Below are 10,368 nucleotides of genomic sequence, written 5' to 3'. Positions count from 1 at the left end.
AAACCAGTCAGAGTGTTTGCTTCCTGGAAGCTAATCTGAGAGATGATACATCACGACACAGGCTAGAGCATGGCATAGGGCCCCAAAATGGGGAGATATTTTCTTACAGTTCTAACAAATTTAAAAGTGGAGAGTATCAGACTGGGTATGGTGGCTCACATCTGTAATCCTAGCACTGTGGGAGTCTGAACAGGCAGATTGCTTAAGCCCAGGGGTTCAAGACCAGCATTAGCAGCAGTGAAACCCCATCTCTAAAAATAGCCAGGTCTTGTGGTGGGCACCTGTAGTTCTAACTCCTTGGGAGGCTGAGGCAAGAGATCATTTGAGCCCAAGAGTTTGAGGTTACTGTGAGCTATGATACCATGGTACTCTACCGAGGGTTACAAAGTGAGACTCTGTCTCAAAAAAAAATTATTATTATAATAATAAAATTAAATTAAACAATAAAGAAGTAGAGAGTTTCATACTTTATTTTACAGGGGGGAAAATAGTGTTGTCTTAGAACTTTGGAGGGAATATTGTCACCAAAGAGTCAAATTTCACTTGCAGTTTTACAACTATCAGCATTAATCTTTCCATTCCCCCAACTTCCATGTGACAAATGAAAGTAAGTTGAGAGGGAGAGGAAGTGTGTAAATCAATACTGCCAAACATATCCCAAGGAAAACCTCATGCAGATGTCACCGTCTATGGATAGGATACTTCTGGACTTCAGAAAGTTAAATTTAATCCAAGCATTATTTTCTAAATGTCACTTCTCATTGTACAGCCTATTTTATTGCTATGGGCACAAATCATTTTTAATAATAAGTAATATGCAGGATAAAGACAATTATAGTCCAGATGTCTTACAAATCAAAGGAATCACACAGATAAAATCCTTGCCCCAAGTCCATGAATCCATAACTCATGAAATTCAATTGGTTTAAAATGTCACCAATTCATCATCTCTAGTTTCTGAGCTCATAAGAGCAGTTCTAGAAAGAATAATTCTGATCCCAGGCACCACTTCACCCAGCATGTGATTCTGAGACCTCTTCCTCCAAATCTAGGTTTCACTGTTCTTTCAAATTTCCTAGGTGCTGTGTAAATGCATTAGCAACAAAACAACAATTCCCCCCAAACAAAGCTTGTTTGAAGCACAACAGACTTTGCTGCTTCAAAGTCTTAAACCAATTTTACTTAATTTCTGGGGCATAACATAGGAGGTAGCAAAGTTGGATGGAGGTACTTTTTTACTGACTGGCAGCCCTTTTCAAGGAGCCTAATGTATCTAACCACAGCCCTTTAGCTTTGTGTATTTCCATTACTGTGCTTTCAAAGTAACACTGTGATGGCCCACAGAACCATTAAAGTTCCCCTCTTGAAGACAGTTACTGAAATCCATTACAGTAATGTGTTTTCCCTTACCAACCTGCTGGTATGGCTTGTTATCCCTTGGGCCAGGTTTTAAGATTATCTCAGGCACACAGAAATAATCCATTAAAAAGAAAGACTTAACTAATGGATTAATATTCCTTTTTACAGAAAAAGCATTAATTCCATATTTTTTATAAAAGAAACTAAATGCAATTTTTATCTTACAATAATATAACCCAATTGGCATATACTAACTTTTAGAGATGTTTCCTATTTCCTAGAACCGGGGTATCCAAAAACCTATCCAGAACAAGAGTCATTGTTTGCCAATTTCTTTTCACTTCATTGATCTGTAACCTAACAGGATAATGAGGAGAATTAGCCAGCCAGAGTCACATCATCTCAGTATCAGTTCATGGAAAACATATCCCCTATTCCTGTGTTCCCCTATTTTAGAGACATTGATCCCATGAATTACTTATTCGATGTAAATCTTAGGATCTGTGTCTTTTAAGCTTTAACTTTCATTTATTCACTCACATACTGCCTCCTACAGAGGATAACAAATCATCTCTACAGACACTGGGGTCTCTTCCCGTCACCATGTTTTGGATGAATCCTAAAAATAAAAAACATATCTTAGGAAATTGGGATTGCTAATTATTTCTCTTCCAATGCACAATAATCATAAAATTAATCATAAATCAACTTCAACTTTTTTTTTTTTTTGCAGTTTTTGGCCAGGACCAGGTTTGAACCTGCCACCTCCCGTATACAGGGCCAGTGCCCTACTCCTTTGAGCCACAGGCACCACCCTCAACTTCAACTTTTAAGCTTGGCCAAGAATCTTCATAAGCATCAATAATGATTGAATTGTGTTTTAATTTTTGTTTTTTAATTAAGTGACAATGCTATCCAGGATACTTTATAGAAGAAAAAAGAGGATAGAATTGTGAAGGGGCACATAGGATCTTAAAGAAAATGATGTGTTCTTTTTAAACCAGGTACTGGGCACACAGACGTTCATTGTATCATTGGTCTTTATTTACAAAGACTGTTTTGGATCCACTAACTATTTTATAAAAACGGTTTTTGAAATAAAGCCATGTACATGAAAATAGTTCCCATTTCCAATTTCCACACTTAAATTATTACAACCTATTTGAAGCAAATCAAAGACTTCTCTGAAATCTTAAAAGCTTACTGATACTTTCAGGAAAATCCTACTTGTATAAGGATAATTTTGCCTATGAAAAGACTTTTAACGTAAAAGTTCCTGAAAGATGATATTTTAATGATACCATGATATACTCCCCTAAACATTAGAAGGAAAAAAAAATTATGCTTCGTTTCACACATAAACCTTTAAAAACAACCAGGCACCATCTACCACACACAGCAAACATGTTTTTATTGTACAGTTTCTGAGTAGCAGACATAGTATTTGTGCTCTCACAAATACAGAGGTAAATACACACTCCTGCCTTCTGAGATTTTACAGGCTAATAGGGAAGGAAGATAGATGTATGAACAATTGATTCTAATGTCAGATAGCATTCAAAATGTGCCACACAGGAGTGCAAAAAGCATGCTAGGGAGTTAAGTTAAAGAAGTGAACCAAAGCTCCCCTTGGCAAATAAGATTTACCATGATTAATTCACAAAAGTCTAGGGTCAGCCTCTTACCCTCGCAAAGCCAGAACTTGATTATGTCAATCCCGCAGTGTTGATCGAATTCAAACACGATGACTCATACTCAACCAACTACCAAAAGTATAAAGAATATAAATCAAAATGCTAATTTATAAATTTACAGTAAGAATTACAACTGTTGCGAAGGGTGGATGTCTGCATTGTCCGCCCAGCACACTCTCTCCCGGAAGCAAGCTAAATGGAAAGTCCTATGGTGAGAAGATGCTAGAGAAAAGAAGTCAAAATAAGGTCAGCTAGTGATACAATTATAACAATTTTATTTATTTATTTTTTTAGACAGAGTCTTACACTATCAACCTGAGTAGAGTGCCGTGGAGGTCACAGAAACCTCAAACTCCTGGGCTCAAGTCATCCTCTTGACTCAGCCTCCCAGGTAGCTACTGGTGCCACCCACAACACCTGGCTAGGTTTTTCAATATTTTTTTTCTTTTTCTCAGTAGAGATGGGCTCTCACTGTTGCTCAGGCTGGTCTCCAACTTCTAAACTCAAGAAATCCACCTGCCTTAGCCTCCCAGAGTGCTAGGATTACAGGCGTGAGCCATCGCACCCACCGATTATAATAATTTTGAAAGGCATCATTTTAATAGCTTGATGTGTCCAGCTCCACAAAGGAGAAATTCCTCAAGAATGATGGCACATTCCCATAGTCTTTACAAGACACCTTCACTTCTAGAGAGCACCCAATGAGTGCTGTTGGTGTCAGCCTTTCTGCCACTCCGGTTTGTGTGCCTCTGGAGCTGACCATGTGCCCATTCTAAGGTCCTGTTCTCTCTTGGACTATGTTACAAACTTTAGTTACATTAGAGCCAAGTCTCCTAGTATGGAGGCTATTCAGCATCTTGGCATAGCTGTGCCCCTATCCAAGTTTAGCTTATCAGGCAACTCTCAAAGTGCTCTTACATGTGCACATGGAGAATGGCTGGGTTTATGGCCCATGGCAGAGGGGGTTTGGAGGGTCCATTGGCAGATCAATTGGGGAAACTCATAAATTTCCTTCAATGCCTCTAATACCTACTAAAGTATGTCTAGCCACTGAAGATTTTTAGGAAATCTTCACAATAGAATGCAATAATCACTATACACTTTTTAGAAGCATTTTTTTTGGGGGGGGGATATTTTGTACTATCTTTACCATTGCAGATGCACTTCATCCAAGGTAGAGATCCTTTAAAAAGAACAAGCTCAAAGGCCGTCATTTAGAGTTTCTTCTCAATGAGTAACTAAAACTTACAAAGAAATCACAAGCACAGAGGGGAGAGCTGATCTTACCTGCTTGGAAATTGCCTTGTCTGGCTTTACTGAAGAAACTTAGGCAACTTCCCTTTTTTTTTTTTTTTTTTTTCCAGTTTTTGATTGGGGTTGGGTTTGAACCCGCCACCTTTGCCATATGCGGGGGGGCGGGGTGGTCCGCAGGAGAACTCTTTCAACTAAATGATTTTGAGGAGGGGGCAGTTTTTTTCGCCACCCACCACCTCTGTATTTGGGGCCAGCACCCTACTCCTTTCACCCACAGGCGCCACCAGTTATCTATTCTTTTTCTTTATTGTAGAGACAGAGTTTCACTTTATTGCCCTCGGTAGAGTGCCCTGGCGTCACACGGCTCACAGCAACCTCCAACTCCTGGGCTTAGGCGATTCTCCTGCCTCAGCCTCCCAAGTAGCTGGGACTACAGGCGCCCGCCACAACGCCTGGATATTTTTTTGTTGCAGTTTGGCCGGAGCTGGGTTTGAACCCGCCACCTCGGCATATGGGGCCGGCACCCTACTCACTGAGCCACAGGCGCCGCCCTGAAACTTAGGCAACTTCTTAAAGCCACCCTGGATATGTGTTATTATTTTTTTTTTTTATTAAATCATAGCTGTATACATTAGTATGATCATGGGGCACCATACACTTGGTTCATAGACCGTTTGACACATTTTCATTTTGGAGGGAAGCGGGAGACGATGGAGGATTTAAGTCCTTTTCTCCCTTATTCTTGACTCTTTGTTTCTTATGTCCCCAAACTCTCTCCCTTCCACATATTCTGACTGTACTTCCTGCTTCTAGGATTCCCATTTCCTATTGAGTTGTCTCTGCGTCAGAGTCATCTTAAAGTTTGAGAATTTCTCACCCTGGGAAGCCCTCTGTGTCACTGGCTCTTCTCTCCGATTGGTCACTGCTGCTCTTTCTCAGTGTCCACTGGCTGTCCTTGGGATGAGAGAAGATGAGAGAGCTTTGGTCTCCTGGATATGATGATGGGAAGAGGCAACTGTTTCACTCAAGACTGTGGCTATTTTATGCCAAAGGAGAGTTTAGAAAAAAAAAACAAACATGATTTGACCATCATGAGGATGAATTATCTCCCAAATATCTACAGATGGTAAACACAGGAAATGTATCTCCTCCTATTTATATGTTCGACTCTAGTCTTACAAAGTAAAACCTAACTCTTACTGTACTTAGAGGGTTTACCTTTCCTACTTTGAATCATATAACACTATGTTCCATTTTTCCTTCAACCTATGTTGCCAAATGACTTCTCTCCATTTGATGTTTATGGAGTCTGGAAAGCTTGGGAATTTTCTCTGGCATACTTTAAAAATAACAACCAACAAAACTTCTTTTCACTTCAGATAATTTTAACATAGATCTGTTTCCTGTAATTAAAAGAGGCTTGACCAAAATAATCTAAATTAAAATCCATTTGTTTTACTTCCTCCTTTGAAATACCCATTATAACCAAATCAAAGCCACGTAATAAAATAGCAGAAGAGTAAAGTAAGGTCTTTTGAAATATTCATAGGTACAGAATAAAGAGCAGTAATAGTTGGATTATCCAACATTGTTGAAGAATTTAGTTAATTTCTCAGATAGTTGACATTTATCTTTAAGCACTGCAAGCCCATGCTTTTTACGTCTAATGCACTAAGAGTCTGGAAAAGCAAGTAGGTTGTATGGTTTCACAGCCTTTAGACTGTTTTTGTAGTATCTCTATCTCCTGCCTTACTGTCAAACTATCAGTCATCCCATCTTCTGCCTGCCAGAGCTCTCACTTTTTACAATGCACACTTTTCCACTAAACACATATCGTATAGCCTCAAATCTGTGCTACATGGAAAAGCCTCATAACCAAATTGGTCAGAATTTTGTATAAATTCAATTGAGGGACTCACCTGTATAAGAAGCAGCATGAGCTTAGGAGTATAAACATTTTGTGGTATTAGAACTTTGTGACACCTGATTTTGATTTGTAATCACTATTTTGCTTCATTTTTAACTTTTTCTAGATAGTAAAAATTGCTATGTAGGAGATTGAAATAAATGAGCTATTGATATCATAATTCAGCAAAACGAGCTTGGCGCTTTACCTTAAGATGTGCTATCTGTCACCTATTGTAAACTGCCTGAAATAATTTGGGTATATATATATATATATTACTGCTCTTTATGATTATAAGCAAAAAGGAAGTCATTAAACACAAAACTCATTAAGTGGTTTGTTCTAGTTAATTTAATTTACATAATGTACTGGGCATTTTCTTACTGTAATAAATAGAACAGACTATGGATAAGAATCATCGATGACCAAAGATGTTTTATTGGGAACATCTGTTTACATGACACAGGACAGTTGCCATAGAAAGAGACTAGGAGGTGGGGCTGGATAAGACCTGGCATCACATCTCCTGCAGGTTGAACAGAAATTTAAAATAAGTCTCTTCTAGCAGTTAATTTATTAATTGTGTCTACTTCATTAGAAGAATTTGATTATTCTAATTTTTGTTTCTTATTATTTTGATCCAAGCAAATAAAAGTTTTACTGTAACAAAAAACAAAACTCTACATTCTCTGGGTACTGGGAAAGGCAAAGTGAATCTTGCTGCTAGATTCAAACTAAATTTGGACAAAGTCTACTTTAATGCACTAATTTGAGAAGGAACAGGAGTGCAAGGAAGAAGGAGAAGTCAATCACCCAACCAATATACTCTCTAATATCAAATATACTGCACAGTGGGTAGACAGAATCTAATTATAGCAGTGTCTCCAGATTTCTTGAGAAAAAGAAACGAAGTTAGGAAACATTTTTAAAATAAACACTCCAGGGTGGTGCCTGTGGCTTAAAGGGGTGGGGCGCTGGTCCCATGTGCTGGAGGTGGTGGGTTCAAATCCAGCCCCAGCCAAAAACTGTAAAATAAACACTCCAGATCCTAAATGTGATACTTAGTGTTACAATAATATTTCTATTTCCTTCACTACATATATGTGCTCACTACCTGCCTGCTCATATTTGGCTGAAACTGTGCTGTATCTGACGTATGTTCCGCAGATTTTGTGCATGTACTTAGACTTGTCCGTGGATTCAGCCCTGATGGACCGTTTACTCCCATGTACTTCCTCTCATTCTTTTTGGTCATATTAGGGAGTGAGCATGCTGTCGTTCTTTCTGGAAATCTGGAGCAGTCTTCTCTGACTTGTTTGACTCGAACAAATAAATAGGAATTTATAACTGAAGGAAAAAAATATAGACTGAATTTTAAAGTTAATATAACATAAATACTGTTACTTTATGCAGAGCAGACTTAACTTTTAAATTTCCATTGATGTGAAAGGTAAGAAGAGAAAAAAATCAATTTTTCCCACATCAGATGAGAGAAATAAGGCAAAAGAAATCTTATATTAACAACTAGAATTTTTTATTTTGTTATATCTTAGCTTCTTATTTATTAGAGAAAGTACTGTATTCATGATATTTTATCTTAAATATTTGTGCATTCAAAAACAATAGTTGATGTATTGATTTATCTATTATTGTCTACTACCAAATATTTTATCCAGAAATATTGATTTGCAAAGTTAAGTGCTGCAGCTGAGGAAGAGAACAGCAAAGCATGTCAGTGAATTTTGTGTTATTAATACATTTAAGAATTTAGTCTGCTTAATGAAAGATCATTAAAAGAAGTTCATTTTTAGCTAAAATGTTTAATCTGGGATGGAGCTGAAGAATATCACAGATGATATTTTCTAAAAATAGCTGCAATAATATTTCTGGTTCCACATTCTCTTATCCAACTTTGCTACTCTGTTGTCCTGGCTAGAGTGCAAGGGCATCTTCATAGCTCACTGCAACCTAAAACTCCTGAACTCCAGTGATCCTCCTCCTTCCACCTCTATACCTGATACTATAAGCATGCACCAACACAGCCAGCTAATTTTTCTACTTTTTGAAGAGATAGGGTCTCACTCTTGCTAAAGCTCATCTCAAATTCCTGAACATAAACAATTCTCCTGCCTTGGCCTCCCAGAGCACTAGGATTATAGACATAAGCCACCGCACCTGGCCAATCTTGGTACTTTCTCAATAACAGGTAGAAATTGTTTCTTATCACCTTGAACATGACTTTGTGATTTCCTCAGAAAATTGAATGGTGCTAAAACTCTGGGAGGCTGAGGTGGGTGGATTGCCTGAGCTCATGGGTTCAAGATCAGCCTGAGCAAGAGCAAGACCACGTCCCTAAAAATAGCCAGGCATTATGGTTCATACCTGTAGTCTCAGCTACTCAGGAGGCTGAGGCAAGAGGATCACTTGAGCCCAAGAGTTTGAGGTTGCTGTGAGCTATGATGCCACAGTACCAAGAGCAACAAGGTGAGACTCTGTCTCAAAACAAAAATAGAAGGTTGTAGAAATTATAAGTACGATCTCTAAAGCTAATTTCAAAAGGGTTACCTGGCTTTCTTTCTTGAGACTCTTGCCCCTGGAAACTATCCACCATGCTGGTAAGAAGCCTAGGCAACAAAGAGAGGCCATGTGTAGTTGTCCTTGCTAAGAACCCAGCCAACAGCCAGCATCAAACATCAGACAAGTGAGTGTGAACAAGCTTTCAGCTAATTCTGTCCCTCAGCTGAGACACCCTGAGCTGATGAGTCACCCGTGGCTGCCTTTGAGTCTTCCAGCTGAGACTGAAGGCATTGCATAGCAGAGACAAACAATTCCTGATGTGCCCTATCCAAATTCCTACCCCACAGAACCCATGAGACTAATAAATGGCTGTTAACATGCTTCTAGGTTTTGAAAGATTTGTAATGCAAAAGTATATAACAGAAGGACAGGGAAGGAGAAAACCAAATTTTTTCCATTGTAAGTAAAATGAAATTGCACTATAAATTCTCACAATTCTAATATAGTCACATTTTTCCTCATATGAAATTAAAACTAGCTCAAATTGCCACTTCTGGATGAGCAGGAAGTACAGTATCTCTGTGTGGGGCCTCCCTACTCCCTTGGTTTTCTAAAAAACCTTGTTTATGTAGAATTCTCTGTCTTCCAAACCTAAGAAGAGAGAATACTGATATCTCATGTATTTCCCTCCAATTTTACTTCCTTGCTTCTCATTGCCAGGTGGTATCACTGTCCAAATCTGTGGGCTCCCTCCACCCACAAGTCTCAGTAGCTTGTTGTCTCAGCACATGCAGACACAACGTTTTAAGAGAGGACTAATACTCAGATAACTGAACTCCCCAGGGCCACATTGAAATAGTGTGCCCCACCTAGTTTTTCATACGTTCCAGTACCAAATCCAACTATTCCTCCCAAGACTCATGCTATCCCAGAGGTTCTGGATCTGGATGACTTCAGGTGCGCCATTTACAAAGCCACAAGTACTATCACTGGTTCCAGTCCTAGAAATCCATTCATGTGGAATACGGAGGCTGTGAGATGGCAGGGCCCCCTAGTCTGGATTGTTCAAGGAACAATCCCCCAACGGCTTCTCCTCCTTTAACAACAAACATTCTATTCACCTGCCAGAAGTCATGTAGCCCATGTATACATCCCTTATTATCAGCAAGAACACAGCTTTTTCTCCTTAAAGTTAATATTTTCCCCAGGTGTTAAGATTTACCTTGTTAAAGATACTTCATAAATAAAGCTGTTTCCACATTTTGGTGCTGGCTGCAGTCATCAGCTGCATCAGACCTTCTGATCCCATCCTGTCTCTTGTCTCTTTCATTCCTCACCATTTCCACTCAGATTATTTCTCCTTCCTTGGGCTGGTCAAAAACCAATAGTCAAAAATGAAAATTTTCAGCTACCATTGTTTTAACTACTGTTCTTTCCATACTTCTGAAATTCTTATTGTTATATCTTAAAGCCTCTTATTATTCTGTCTTCCATATTTTCAAACTGCTCTTTCATTAAAAACAAATTATTTGTCACTATGTACTTCATTCTGGATAAATTTCTTAGCCAAAAAAAAAAGACATTTTAGACATACAAAGACTGCAGAATTTTCTACCTTAGGCCTCACCAAAAGAATGC

General features: G+C 38.6%; 1 long non-coding RNA gene across 1 annotated transcript; it reads right to left on the bottom strand.

Moving 5' to 3' along the window:
- Window positions 1–7,486: 7,486 nt before the first annotated feature.
- On the bottom strand, window positions 7,487–10,037 carry LOC128598505 (uncharacterized). The gene is made up of 3 exons (XR_008383638.1): window positions 9,953–10,037; window positions 8,779–8,837; window positions 7,487–7,560 (listed from the first exon to the last, which is right to left on the bottom strand). It is a non-coding gene; the product is annotated as an uncharacterized LOC128598505 (long non-coding RNA).
- Between the last annotated feature and the right edge of the window lie 331 nt (window positions 10,038–10,368).

The sequence above is a fragment of the Nycticebus coucang genome, chromosome 11 (assembly GCF_027406575.1).
Source record: "Nycticebus coucang isolate mNycCou1 chromosome 11, mNycCou1.pri, whole genome shotgun sequence".
Classification (NCBI taxonomy): domain Eukaryota; kingdom Metazoa; phylum Chordata; class Mammalia; order Primates; family Lorisidae; genus Nycticebus; species Nycticebus coucang.
The sequence above is the reverse complement of the archived record's forward strand: the minus strand, read 5'-3'. Positions and strand labels throughout refer to the sequence as shown.